The sequence below is a fragment of the Python bivittatus genome, unplaced genomic scaffold (assembly GCF_059951505.1).
Source record: "Python bivittatus isolate LINGU-HERP-01145 unplaced genomic scaffold, Pbiv_v1 ctg000220_np1212, whole genome shotgun sequence".
Lineage (NCBI taxonomy): Eukaryota > Metazoa > Chordata > Lepidosauria > Squamata > Pythonidae > Python > Python bivittatus.
This window is the reverse complement of record NW_028277048.1, coordinates 26,456,131-26,471,993: the sequence shown is the minus strand read 5'-3', so window position 1 is coordinate 26,471,993 and position 15,863 is coordinate 26,456,131.

Here is a 15,863-nt window from a genome sequence, read left to right as displayed (position 1 = left end):
AGCAAAGAGGTAGTTTATCCATGCCCTGGAATATTAGTACATGAACAAAGCATAATGTTGACAGCAGTCTAAGCTTCCACATTAGGCAATTGGGTTGCCCTCTTAAATTCACACAACAACCCAATATAAAGTTCTTTTGGGGCATTGTGGGAATATTAGAATATCAACTGCTGCTTGTCTGCCAGAGCTAGGGTCACAACGATATTAGGGGGAAATTTCTTGAGTACCTCCTCAAACCTAGACTCTGGATTTAATTATGATGCAATTACAGTTAAATCCATGCTACTGAGAGGCTAGAAGTGTAGTACCAGAGAACATTGGCCCTGGAACTCAAGCCAGCTAGATGAAGCTGAAATTGCAGAGTTGTAGCCCTGATTCAGTCCCCTTGGAAATCTGCTCTCTGTCTGCAGAATCAAGCTGTTCCCAGTGCTGAAAGACCCATCCATGTAGGGCTGGACATAAATGAAGAAGAATTTTTAAAAAGGGGTTGGGGATGGGGTCGGCTTCTGATTGACTGAGCTAAACCAATGTAAGATAGAGAGAGAGGATACTATGCATTAAAAAAAAAAAGTCATCAGTGAATAAGAGTCAAAAGAATTTTACTCCAAACCTCTTTTTTGAGACTTGATGAGACCTTTGTGCTGCCTACACTCATTTTACATAGGGATGCAATCAAAAACAATAGACTCCTACTGAATATGGTATAGTCCACCCTAGCATCTTATTCTGTGGCCTATTAGTAATAATAGCATATAGCTCACTTATAGGAGAAAAACACTAACTTTGGGGCATCCAAATACCTGGGTATGTATGTCAATCTTGATGGACTGTGTGTTTGAAATTTTGGTCATCAGTTTACCTGATTGATCTAGCAGAAGCTAGATATGATGACTTGGGTCCAAAGTTATGTTCTGCTCCTGGGGATCCTCCGTTCAAACCTTTCTGATCTCCAAAATGCCTCCCTGCCACAGAACACACTTTCCTCCTTCAATTGCTTAACGTTAAAGCAGCAGCTGCAGCAGGATAAACAGAAATAGGAGGAATGTTACCACCCTCCCATCTCCTGCACTTTGTGACATGCTGTTTCCCAAAACATCAGGACCATAGACTGCAGCATCTGCAAGATCTTGAATGATGAAAGCAGAATTTGGGCATTGTTCCACAAGCTCCACCCCTTTTGTATGTGTATGCAGTGCAGTGACACGGGTACCAAAGGAACAGGGCTTTCATCAGTCTGACACCCCTTCCCGCTCCCTCCATGGACACTGCTGGCAACACACTAGAAAGACGTTCTTCCCCACTCTCCTCTCCCTGCATGTCTTTGCTGCTGCTCTCAGCACAGCTTGAAAGCGGCCAAGGAGGGTGCTGGGGATGGCAGAGTCAGCAGGGGAATATTTGGGGGCATTTCAAGAGAGAAATTGTCATTCTTTTCTAGTCTGAGTTTCAAGCTGAGCTGAAGAAAAATCTAGAGCTTGTACGGGTTGGCTCTTCTTTGTGATTGTCCTTAGCAGCCACTCATAGTAACTTGCTAGTCCAGGCCCAGAAGATTTGCTGACATCTCAGTGGCTGGCAGGATCGGATCTGGTTAGTACTTGGATGGGAGGCAATCAGGAATATCAGAGTTCCCTGGGAAATGAAACATCTCAGAAGAAGGCAGCAGCAAACCGCTTCCATAACATTGCCAAGAAAGTGGTTTGGATATGTCCAGGAGCTGAGCATGACTCTAGGGAGACGATCTTTACCTAGAATTTGCAGGACATCTTGGCATGCAGAAAAGTCACCACCCATCTAGCTACATCCTTCCATTTTTGCAAGCTCTTTGCAAGATTTTGCCAAAAGTATTTTGGCTCCTTTTTTTTTAATGGCTAATTAGTGTCAGGCTTCCCCAACTTGACCTCCTTCAAGTGTCTCAGATTACAACACCCGATTTGGAGGATGTTTTGATGGGGAAGATGGGTTTCTAAAATGATAGCCTGCGCCTTTCTAATTTATTTTGTTTCTACAGTGAAACTCCTTGTTGAGAAACTTGTAATGCACTCCCTGGTGACAGAGCCAGTGACACGCAGCTAGCAGAACTCAGCTCTCTGTCCTGGTCCAAACTGACCTTCTAGGCAGTACAAGACTTGGGCAGTCAAAGATGTCAAAAATGACTGGGTGATAAAAACCCTGCCCCATATTTTCCACACAGGTAAGAGGGGGCAGAGCTATGATTGCAGAACTCATGCTCATCATTTTGACATCATCATCACCTATATGGATGCCCTTGACAAGGCTACTGGTCTCAGGAGGGCATTCATCCTGTTTTATAAACACAAGTCTAGAGCACTTTCAGAAAAGCACTAAAGCGATGTTAGGGGGAAAAAAACAACAACACCTGGACTAGTGTTTTTCCATCTTCACACCATAGTTCGAGGGATGTAAGGATGACTCTAATACAACTTCTCTGAATCCAAAATTCTACTATGAGAATTCAGTGCCACAATTCTTTTCCTCCCTGAAAGACCCAGAGGAAAACATCAAAGAAACCTTTGTCCTGACAGAGCTTTAATATACCTCTCTGGCTTTGCATTGCATTTTTATATTCCTACTAACTACTTCATTAAATTCTGCATAAACTCCACTTAGCTGAGTAATTGAAACGGAAAGTCAGATTCCTCTTGCTCTTTTTTTAAACAAAGGTAGAAAATCAAAATTAGCTGTTTCAAGAATTATTTTTAAAAGGAAGTCTTAATCTGTCTTGCAATGGCAACAATTTTATTCCCATTTCATCTAATGGTTATGTTCACATTTCACTTATTAAAATTAATCTACTTCAATTACATTAAAATCAGTAGAACTGTGCTCGGCTATATTGATAGATAATAGCAATAAAGAGAAAGAAGGATTTCAAAGCACTACAGCTGTTGAAAACAGCAACAACGCTGCTGTAATTGCTTGATCCTAGGGAGGAAAAACAAAGGAAGCCAAACTTCACCATTGGGAGGCAAAGGCATTATGATAAGATGATCCTCTGCATCAGGGTTCCTCAACCTTGGCGACTTGAAGATGTGTGGACTTCAACTCCCAGAATTCCCCAGCCAGCATGGTTGAGGAATCCTGCTCTGTGTATACATCCTCCAGGGAAGCAGCATCGATCCTACATCTCAAACTGTATTTTTAAATAAATAAATAAATAACAAATAGTCACTGGTAAAGGAGAAATAAATAAACAAACAAACAAGCAAATGAATAAGCAAATAAATAAGCAAATAAACAAGAGAAGCTGAATGTCCCAAGAAAATGAAGGCTGCTTTTTTTTTTTTTTTTTTTAAGTCATGTGTTGGTAAACTTACTGAATCCCACACCCACCCCAGTTGACCCCTTCCCCAGGGTGTGAATGCCAGGATCATGTATTTCCCTGACCTACTTTTCCAGAAAAGTCCCCTGTCATCATTGCCAATGGGGCACTCTTAGCCCCATTTTCTAAGGGTCCTGGCATCAAAGGATGAGTTGAAAAAGTTAAAGGAGACCCCACTTCAACAGAGAAAGGACCTCAAATCACCTCCTTCACTTCTCTCTGTAGAAGTACAGATTCTTACTCCCATACCACCTTCACAAGGGATGACTACTCAGGCAAAGGGGGAAGAAAATATTGCAATCCTATTTAAAAAACATAAATATATAGATGACAGGGGAGGACATGATATTGGGGAAGGAGAATGAATAGAAATTATTTTCTTCTGACTCATAACACTAAATTTAGAGTGTCTACATTTGTTGAAAATATGTTAACAAGGAATTCAAAGCAGGGGAAATGAATAAAGTCACACAATTAAAAGTGTGTGTGGGGGGGTAGTCCTTTCAGGAGTTGGGGACTCCATAATCCCTTGCTATTGACTGTGCTAGTTGGGGTTGATATTAATCAAAGTCCAAAATATCTAGAAGGCCCCAGGTTGCCCATTGCTAGAGCAATTTATTTGGGGACTCTTCTATTAATTATTCTATCTTGTATTTGTTATTTTTCCTTTGTATTTATTTTTACCTTGTAATGGTTTTTGTCTTTGACCTCAATAAAGAAATATCCAGGGAATTTGGTATCCTAAGATACAGTGATGGCCAGCAATTTAGACAGATTGTAAAAGAACACAAGAGAAATCCATACAGGCTAGGGTTTTTATGCCACAGTAGCTCATTAGGACACATACTAGTTGCTGGGGAATAAATAACAGGTTTTTGTTTTTCACTTTTTGTTTCCATGCCTTCCTAACGGTTGCCTGAAAGCATCTCCTAGGGCATTGTTTTCTCAGTCTTACTGAGCAGGGCTCTCCTTCTAAAATTCTCATTTAAAGTGTGGTCATTTCATGCTCTGAGCTGTCGATGTTTTGTATGCAGTCCAGTGATGAAAAAAGATAAAACAGGACATGCATGGAGGCCAACCCAACAAGAGCCCATTTTACACCATTAGGATGATAAGAGCATCAGACTTTATGGAAGACCCAGTGCATGGAATGTTGCATTTGCAGTCGAGGTGACAAAATGAATTTGTTGGGTCCCTTCTCACAGCATAGGGTTTATACATGTACAGTATTTCCATAGATGGATTTTTAAAATAATGTTTATTAAAAGAACATTTTACAAAGATTTAAAAAACTACAGAAATATAGAAGAAGAAATAGAAAATGAGATTATAAAAGGGTAAAATAAACAGTGAAGAATAACAAAAAAACAAGAAAAAGAAAGAAGAATTTTTAAAAGGATTACAGGTAGTCTGCATTTAACAATGGTAATTGGGACCAGAATTTCCATCGCTAAGTGACACAGTCATAAAGTGCAATGTCATATAACCGTGCCACTTAGCGACGGCAGTTCCAGCAGTCCCCGGTTACCATCATTAAGCGAATCACCGTGGGTCACTAAACAAGGACCTCATGTGACCATGACTTCTGACTTCCTGCTGGCTTCCCCATTGATTGTGCTTGTGGGAAGCTGGCAGGGAAGGTCACAGATCAAGACCACATAACCACAGGACACTGAGATGGTCAGAAATGCAGGCCAGTTGCTGCTTAATGGACTGTTGCTGACCAGGATTGAATGATGAGTCTTTAAAGATTTGTTTATAGATAAGAGATGAGATATGGGAAGAAGAGATCATTTGTTGCATTTTAAAAGAAGGTGATAAGTTACTAAAACTGTTTATACTTGCTGTGAGGAAGGGGGAAGCCATTCCTTTATATATTTCTTTTCCTTTTCTTTACTATATTCTTATTTTTTTTGTTTTCTATTTGTCTTTTTTCTTCTACCTTTTTCTTTTTTCTGCCCTTTCCTTTTCCTTTTTTCTTTTGATTTAGTTTGTATTTGTTTTTACTATGTTTATTAAAAACTTTAATAAAATTATTTTTTAAAAAAAGAAATGCAGACCAGTTGCTGAGTGCCCAGATTGCATTCGCAGGACCGCACTGCGATGGCTGGAACTTCAAAAACCAGTCGTAAGTACCACTTGTTAAGCGCCATTGTAAGTTTGAACAGTCGCTGAACGAGTGGTTGTTAACCAAGGACCACCTATAAATTCATATATTTAGGGAAATAATAGATTTCCCACTGAATGTAGAAGATAATGGCCAGGGGAACTCCATCTTTGGTCCATTCCTTCCTCTGCAACAGTTGCCTCATTGTTGCTCTACAATCTTTATGCAAAGTATTTCAGCGCATTAACTACCAAACAAGGGGGGAAAAAAAACTATGAAAAGAGTCTTCTAAAGACATTGCCCTTGGGATATCTGTAGGCCAATGATGAGCGGATAGCATCATTCTTCATTTTATCAATTGAGGCTTACTTGGCTTGATTTATTCATCTGGCTGGTTCTCTTTTTCTCCCTCTAAGATTGGGATTTCTATATTTCACCTTCTCACAAAGTGCCTCAGGGCAGCTAACAAAAGCAGTACGATTAAACAATGAAACCATATAAACAACAAGGCAGCAGATAAAAAGAACACATAATCAATAACAAGAATGAATAGAAGAAAGTGAAAGATTTTAAACTAAAGGAGGCCAACCTGTGGTCTTCTAGCTTCAAAAGCTCTGTGTAAGTACTTAGTTCCTTTCTCAAAAAAGGAAACATGAACTATAGAGAGGGCCAGTGAGAAAAGGATCAAAAACAAAAGAAGGGGGTGGCAGAAGGAAAGAGGGAGAAGGGATGGTCCTCATCACTTTTGGCTCTGGGAGTCTCCATCACTATCTTTGGTCTTGCCCAGTAGTAGCCTGCAGGCCATCATACATCATCCTCAAAGGAACACAGCCCTATCTCTACTTCAAAGCCAAGAAGTAAACCAATCATAAGAATGGAGGAAAAGTCAAACATCATTAATGACTTAAAAGAATAGGACTTCTGCTGTTGCCTAAAGAAATGTCAGCGTGAGATACATATGTCTTTAGAAGTTGTTTCAAACCTCTTTGGGTGCCAGTCTACTGAAAAGATCCTCTCTTTATTATTAGCCACATATCCAAAAATAAAAGATGAGGACAAGCAGAAAAGGACTATTGCCCACCCAGAGCATCGTTGCTGGAAGGGCACCACACTGAGCATCAAATTTAATCTCCCTAGGGCTGAACTCAGAGGCTCATGCATCGTCTGCCAATTTTTCACCTGGCCGCACAGCTGTCCTGTTCAACAGCAAGTAGATGTTTAAATATTATCCGGAGATCATACGCTGGGAAAAGTACAACTGCTAATGCTCCCACATCCAAGGTCTCTTAAAAGTACAAGAACAAGGCACACCTTTTTGTGTGTTTGTTATACCCATGTCTCAACTAGCAAAATAATAATTAGGGAAAATGTGCTTTGGTCACTGTGCATGTACAAAATTCATTTCTGTTACCAACAAGAGAATATAGGCAAAACCCAAGATTTAGGAAACTGTAACTTCTATGTGAAGTTGCATGCTATCCAGCATTTTTCATTCTAGAATTTAAGCACTGATAAGCTTTCTTCAGACATTAGTTTTGAACATTTGGAGGACTAATGGAATTCATATTTCTGTCTGGCAGTGTGATGGGCAGAAGGAATAACTTTGAGGAACAGGAAGAAGAGCTGCTGCTATCAGCCGTTCAAGAAGGCCCAGATAAGAAACACAAACAGGAGTTTGCAGATATAGGGAGCCTGTCAGCCCTCCAAGGCAGACCAGACCAGGAAGCCAAAGTAATGATTGCTAACACTACCTTTATTGTAAGATTGTAGTAACAGAATCTTGCAAGTCTGAAAGCATTTCTTCCCTCCTTTACTTTTATTTTTCAGAAAACTAGGAAGGGTGCCTTTTGAAACACTTCCCACACCTCTGTTTCTGTGGGCTGAGATACCTTTTGCATGATGGCTGTCTAGTCTGTGGCTCTGCCTCCTGTCTCCCAAGGCCATTCCCACATACCATTACAGCTACCAAGACAACAGACAGATGAAAGAAATCTGAATCAGGGCAAAACTATAGTCTGAGCAAGCATCTTAGACAAGACCCTCCCTAGTTCTCATGAAGATAAAGGAAGGGAGGGGGAAGTGCATTCACACTTGCAAGATTCTGTTATTGTAACCTTATAGTAAAAGTAGTATTAGCATTCATTACTTTGGTTTCCTGGCCTGGTCTGCCTTGGAGGGCTGACAGGCTCCCTACATCTGCAACTTCTCTGAATTAATCAGGAAGAGCTGGGAATAACTGCTTTGCACTAATGATGGCATTGGTAAGGATAATACTACTAAAAAAATGTTACCAGTTACCTGAGCTGTGTAACTGCATTCTGGAAAACATTCTGCAGTCCTACTTCTTACTATAGGTAAGAAGGGTTGAAGTAATGTTCCTAGTTGGAATCCTCCAGTTCTACCATCTATTTTTATCACAGCATCCATGTGTGAGTAGAATCAAACCCATTCAGGTTAACTAGAGACACCTTCAAAAGTCCAAAAGAAGAAGTCAAATTTATTAAGTTACCTGCTCCAATTGAAAGTCTGCATCTCTGAAATTGCTATCTGCAGGGTGGGAAAAAGGGGAAGAAAGGAGGGAGAACTGGATTCTGCTTGCAAGAAGCAGGGTGAAAAAGAAAATCTCAGAGTAATTTATCACGGTAAAACAGAGCAAAGACCAAAAGGGACACAACATGGCAGTCCTTTTCTTGAGATATCTACTCTCAAACACCCATAATGCTTCATAGGATGAAGGGCACAGCAAGCATTGGCATTTCTGGAGCTGTATCAGTTACTGGTCAGATTTACAGAACAAGTTAGGGGCTGGCATGGGCTTCCCCCACCTACTTTCCCACTTTGCCATTTTTATATCTGTGCAGGTTATCATGACTCATCCAACATGACTCACCCAGTACCCATCTGTTGCTAAATCAGTATTTGAACCCAGCTCTGTCAGGCTCATACCACCCACTGGACCAGAAACAGAAAGAGGCAACCTCTTTATACTACGCAGGATTGCTGTGGAGAAGATGCACTTGCAGTCATTATTCAGATCATAGATGGAACAGGCTATTTCACGAAGTAGAAGATGAAAAATGAGTTAATTATCTTTCAACAGCCTTGATTGATCTTATTTAGAAAGGGCTTGCCTGGATCTAGTTTATTTTTGGCTGGGAAAGTCAACAGTGACTATTATTTCTTTGGGTTACTTAAGCTCATTTTATCCTTTAATGGATACCATCTTCTTGCTTGCATCTTTTTTATTGTGAGTATTTTATAATTTGTCCTTCCTGAATTAACAAAAACACCATCTGGGAGAAGTTAGAGGGAAATTGTTTAGCAAGCACCTTCCTAACTAGGGTAGCTTCAGATCACTTCTTCCAAGTCAAATCTGACCCCCTTCCCTTCCCTTCCCTTCCCTTCCCTTCCCTTCCCTTCCCTTCCCTTCCCTTCCCTTCCCTTCCCTTCCCGTCTCTTTTGGCTCTATTACAATGGATATAGAACAGGACAAACAGAGGACATACTTATCTGCATGGCAAGAAAACCTGCTGTGAGAGCATTCCTTTATGTAGCAACAGCTGATAAGGCAAGGATACAGCATTAGGTCAGCAGTAAAGCTAACATCAGGAAGAAAGAGCTATTCTGCCCAAAGGAACAGTTACTCATTTATATCCTCTACTGTAGATATTGAAGGAGGAGAACTGTGTTAGTCTATGGTGGCAAAAAATCAGGAATCTGGTAGCACCTTTTCTGACTTACAAGTTTCATTAAAAGGGATAAACTTTCATGAGCTGCAGCTCACTTCATCAGAGGCTTGCAGTGGCTAGACCAATGTAGGATTTAATTTGGGGTGGGGGTGAGGGAAGGTGGATTACCTCAGGGAAGCCAAGAAGCAACTCTCCAGTACCACATTCTATCAACTTCTGTCCTCAGATCCCACAACAATATATCAAAGAGAACTACATAATCTAGTGAAAGAATTTCCTAAAAACATACAGGACTTTAACTACATTAAAACACCCAGGAGCCCTGGCTAGGCATTTACTACCTGTACTTCCAAAAGTATGCAAAGCAGGCAATGTGGGCTGTCCCATTGTCTTAAGCGCTGGGACTGTCACAACTGGAGTATAGGTTTCATGAACGTTGTGCTCAGACCTTAGGGCACTAGACTCCCAACTAAATAAGAGATAGCACAAACTTCCTAAGAAAAGTGAACTCCATAGGCAATCTAACAACACAATTTTAGCCACCATGGATGTTGAGGCACTATATACTAACATTCCCCACAAGCATGGACTTCAAACCATTAAGAACATCATCACTGATGCCAAAACAGCATGCCAGAATGTGTGACTTTGTACTCACCCACAACTACTTCACCTTTGATAATAACATGTACCTGAAAATCAATGGCATGACCATGGGCACAACCATGGCTCCTGAATATGCCAATATCTTCATGGCTGACCTGGAACAACATTTTCTTTAACTCTCACCCCCTGAAGCTCCTGCTTTACTTGAGATTCATTGATGACATTCTTATCATCTGCACCATGGAAATGAATTTCATCCAGTTCCATTCTACCATAAACCTCAGCCTAGACCTATCTATAGAACAAATCTACTTCCTCGATGTTACTGTAGAACTACACAATGGGCAAATAAGCACCATGTTATACAAGATGGCCATGCATATTTGCATGCATCCACCCAGAACACACCACCAAATCCATCATCTCTACCCAGGCTCTAAACTGCAATCTCATTTGTTCTGCCAACTTAACAGAGATGCTCAACTGATGGAATTGAACCACGCATTCAGGAGACTGAACTACTCACCCAATGAGATCAACAGACAAATAAATAGGGCCAGATCAATCCCCAGGGAGGACCTATTAAAAAAAAGACCTCAGAAATAGAACAATAGAACACCATTGGTTGTCACCTACAGCTCACAGCACAAACCACTGAAACACATCATTAATAAGCTACAGCCCATACTGGACAGTGACACTGCACTTTCTCAGGCTCTGGGTGGCAGGCCAATACAAATACAATCAATCAATCAATCAATCAATCAATCAATCAATCAATCAATCAATGCATACAAACAACCACCCAACCTGAAGCAGATTCAACTTTTGGAAAAGCAGGACTTTAACAGCACCATTCAGTGATAAATGTTTGAACTCACATGACATCAAAAGGTTTCAGGCAATCTCACAAAGTGTCAACAAACACAATGGATTTTTAACACATTACAATTGTTCACTGATAAGATACTTGTAATCTGTCTCACTTGTAACCTGCATTTGCATAACTAACCTCTCTTCTCTGCCTTCCCCTCCACTCCCCACAACTTAAATCCTGTGTCAATCTAGCCACTCCATGCATTTCGTGCTGCAGCTCACTAAAGCGTATGCCTTTTAATACAGTTTTTAAGTTGGAAAAGATCCCCTACTATGGTCTGCTAAAGAGATTGCACTAAGTCTCCACTCTGAGTCAGAGATTTTCTTACTTATAAGTAAACCCGAGGGTCAAATTTACTTCCCATTAAAACTCTTTGGGATCAATAGTGTTAGACCGGTAGGGCACCAAGCTAATTGAGGAATATCTTCAGTGTCTACCAGAAAGAACATGGAACAGAAGAAATTTGCATGCACTTCATAGTGCATGCACTAAGGACCAAAGCAAAGTGGGCTGCTTCAGAAATATTGAAGCTTCCTCTGAAGCATAAGAGATCTTTCCCCACTTCATGCAAAGTGAAGCAGGGTGGTTTGTCCTGAAGCTACAGATAGCTTTGGAGCATCCTTGGCTTTGGGAGTGGGGATGGCGGAAGTTGTTACAACCTTTACACACACCTTCACAGCAATTTGTTGTCACCCCGTTAGCAGGAGGTGGAATTGCTTTGAAGGTCTTCACTGGGCCCCAAGGCATATCCCTTCAGAATCCTTCTTTCCTGCCCTTCCATCAGGTAATAAACAGGATTCAGGATGATGTCTGTGCACTTGGCCACAGAACCACCGAAAGCATCTGGTGCTTTCATCAAAATAATGAAAGCAGCATTGTGCTATCACAATGTAACAGCCACCCATTTTGTATGTGTATGTAACATCACAAGGCATGTCTACAGGGGCAGAGCTTCAGCACAATGCTAGTTTCACCATTTGCCCTCCCTTTGCCCCCCACCATGGCAGATACCTCTGCTTGACCAGTGTATGGTGGGCATGTGAGATCCCAGGATTCTTCTTTATCTTTCTGACATACTAAAAAAAAAACCAAAAAAAAAACCCCTTGAACTAAGACGGCAATATGCAGATTTTATTTTTTAATAAAAGCGTTGTATTTACATGTAAATGCATATAATTTACATATAAATCTGTTTATGGGCACAAGGAGGTACATATAAAGCAGTTCAAAATGCCTCTTGAACATTAGTCAAATATTTGGATGCAAGCAACAGGAGCAAATTATAGACTTAAGATTAGAAAAAGGACAGAGCTCTTTTTATTTATACAAACACAGCCACATCCAGAACCTGCAACAGTAGTCTTCTCACTGAACTTGCTTGAAGAAATACACCCCTGGGCAGCTATCCCCCAAAGCAATGGAATATTCTAAATCCAAGTGGCTCATAAATATGCAAGTTATCTTTAAAAAGAAAACCTGGTATGTAAAGATGAAAAAGAGGTGTGCAGGTACGCAAGAGGCCTCCTCGAAATAAAAATGGCAAGCTATGGCAAATGATAAATTATGCCAGTCATAAAGTCCACAGTTATCTCGGTGCTGGCTTTCTCCCCTGCCTCTTTCTTCTTCATGACAGTTTTAGGAGAATTCCATTTAGAATTATGGGGTTATATTATGAATGAAAGTGGGTCTTGGCCACCATTCTCATTCAGCCCCCTCCACCTGAGTTGTGGGCCATTTCAGCAGAATGGCTTGGTCAAAGGATAAAAGGGGTCAAAATGAGTTTCCTTGCCAGTGACATTGTGTACGCTGCTAAACTGCATAAGAAATTTAATAGCTATTGTCTCCTCTTTTTCTAGTTAACTCTTGGTCCTCTTCCTTGTCTTCTGCCATCAGTCAAAATAAGATAACAACTGAAGCTGCTTGTTCTTTGCTTTGTCTCAAGCTATAGAAGAGTGTTCATAACCAAGTTGTCCCTTAAAAAACAAATGAACAAAAACGCTTACTTTAGGAAAATCTTCCCCAACTTAGTGACCTCCAAGGTGTATAGGGACTGTAGTCCAATCCTTCTAAAGAGTACCAGATTTCAGAAAGTTAAAGGACAATTGGCATTGTAAGATAAAGGTCCTGTTTCTTGGTATTTAGGCAAGGTGCCATAGGTCTCCATTTCATCCATAGATGGGACCTATAGAACCTAATGCTTGTTGTTTGTTTCTTTTCAATGTTTTAAACATGGCCTCATAAAATCGCAGGAAATCACCAAATCTTGCACAATTTCAGCATTACCACTTGAAAACTGAATCTTGCAAAATCTAATTATTTCAGACAACTTTTTAAAACATTGAGGAAGAGCCACCTAGGTGACAGCTCAAGAACATGTGAGGGTGCCTGGTACTCGAAGACATAGCTGAGCCACGATGTAGGGTATCAACAATACTGTTTCCTGGCCCAAAGAAGCTTCATGTCTAAACTTCAAAAGAAAGAGTGATAACAGAGGGACTGAAAAGTGCAAGGCGCTGGAAACCACACAATATGCCAAGGCTTGATTTTAGCATAAGGCTACAAAGAAGTTTTATCAACATTTCCATAGAATAATGGAGATTTGAAAAGAGAAGCACAGGAAGAGAAAGGTAGCACCATGTAAATGATGGGAAGGGGGTTCCAGGCAAATGAGGAAAGTAAAACAAGTGAGAGCCCATGATGAAGCATGAGACATCTGGATAGTCAAAGGGCAATGGAGGTCCAGAAACAAAGATCACCAGAATTAATAATGTATGAATTATTAAACACCACAGTTTGTTAAATATCACTGTATTATTTTTAATATGGGTTTATTCTTAAAGACTTTGAATATCTGGGTCAGCTTTTCAGGGAGCATCTAAATGACAGAAAACATAACAGCAGAGGAGGCATGAGCAAAGGAAAGACACAATCAAGAGGAGACTTTTGAAGATAAATGGCAGCTAATAAGGCTTTGTTTAACCATTATAACCCCTCCCATGCATGGGCAACATCTGGCATGCCTTTGGCTTGTTGTCTCATTTCATTTTTATGATAAAAATTACACTGGATGTCAAGTTTGAGCTGTCCTAGTAATTCAAGCTTTAAATGAAGTTTGCCAGAGGGCTGACCAAATAGCAGCTAATGGCAGCTTAATTGCAGTTGTAATTAGGCATCTGTATTCTTATCACATACAGTGAAACTCATCCAAAGATTTGTTGTTCAACTTGTAGTACAGGACACAGATAATCAATGAAATTAGCCTTCATGCCAGTCTCCTTAAATGCTGTTCTAGCTAAACTAGACTCTTGAACAGCCCAATTCATACAACCAAATGCGTGTGCTCTGAATGTTGGATGAGCAAATATTTCAATGTCTGCTAAAGGGCATGCGTATCACGGCTTGTTCTGTTCAGCCTGCTTTTAGCTTGGTGGTGCTTGGGGGCATGGTCAGTATATACTGATGAAGCAATTGTATCACCGTTGTAACAACACCCAGTGTGTGCATTATTCATTGAAATACGTATTATGCAATGGTTGCATGTATGAATCCCATCATACTGGAAGACAGCCAATGAAATCCCAAAGACCCCTGAAAGGGTGCTGAGTCTGGAACAACCCAGCATTGGGTGGCTATGACACAGAGCACATTTCCTCACCATTCTCTGCAGGCTTAATGATAACACTGAGACCCCAACACACGCTCCACTGCAGCCATTTTCCTAAGGGTGGATGGAATGGAAGAGTCCAGAGGCGGCTGATGCTGACTGGGGTTGGTGGGGAAGAGAATAGGGCAGCGAATGCTGAGCCCAGCCAAGAGGTCAGGTAGGCAGAATCACAAGGAGGAGCATAAAAGGTAACTGCAAAAACATTAGTTCAAAACAGAGAGGCAAGGAAAACCCTTGATCTTTTTTTTTTTTTTAATCAACCTATAATAGTAATGAGGAAAAAGCCACATGAACCAGTACATCTGAAAAAAAGTTGATAAAGCAATGTATTGGAATTAGTATTCTACCTATAAAGAGAAAGAATCCAGGTAACCATTTGTTCAATCATTTCCCAAGCTAGAATAGCCCTCAAACCACTCTTGTGGGGCCAAAACATCTCAAAATAATGTAGATAGGCAGACCTGAGTTTCATCCCCAGGAGCTGCAAAGCCCTCTGATCAGTTCTATACAATGATGTTTCACTAAAATGTGCTTTTTCAATCAATTTCATTCTTGAGGTTCAATCCTGAGAAACTGCTATTAATGAGATTGTTACTATTTTGCCAGAGAGAAAGAAAGCCTTTAATGGTTGTAGGCCTATACACTGTATGTCCCCTCAGAAACAGACTGCAAAATGATCTTTCTGCAAATGCACTTACTTCTGTCTCTTGGGAAGCTGTTGAAAATTCAGCCTGGGCTGAGGCTTCTAACCACATTTTGCTTGAGGCAGTGACACTAGGCTGGCACTCAGAACCAAACAAGGGTGGCAAGGCCATGCAGGTAGAATCAATGCTGCCTCTGGAGCTGTCTCCACTAGAAACTGGTCAGGTTTAGCATATGAAAGCAGCCTTCTCCAATATGGCACTCAGGTGAACCAGGACGATGGCAACTGTTTCAGCAACTATAGCTGGAATGGCACCAGACTGTGGACCCCGGAACTGAAGAGTTTGGAGACCCCTCATCAACCTTCTTCATCATAAAAGCTTAGGCCTTGATAAAAATGGTTGGTCTTTCCTGGGTCTTGACACTCTATTTGCTGTACCAGACCAACATGCTACCTAAATGGAAATAAGAAGGACTGTAAGCAAAGTACAGACACAGTCAAAGTCTTCCTTATTCTTACAGCCGTGGGTGAACAATTCCTCTCTGGCTCTGAAGGATCCACACACTTTGCTTTTCACAACAGTGGAAACGACACTTAACCACATAGGGCCCTCTTACCTGTTACTATGACAACAGATCCACCACTGAGCTGGATCGCCTTTCAACAAGATTGTCTGCAGAGTGGCAATTTTTAATTCTTGTGAATGAGATAGAAGGGTATTTGAAGAATTGTTTTAATAATTAAAAAGAAGAAGCATGAAATTTCCAGCATTCCCTTCCATGGGCTCGAAAGAGATGAAACTTGATGTTCCTTGCAGGAATAAATCTGGAGCATAAGAACCTCAAAGGGGTGAAACAGCCCAGCGTGCTATTTCAGAAGGACCTGAATGAGAATATAAACTCTCGATGGAAACCAAAGATTGCTGGTGGCAGCTCATAAC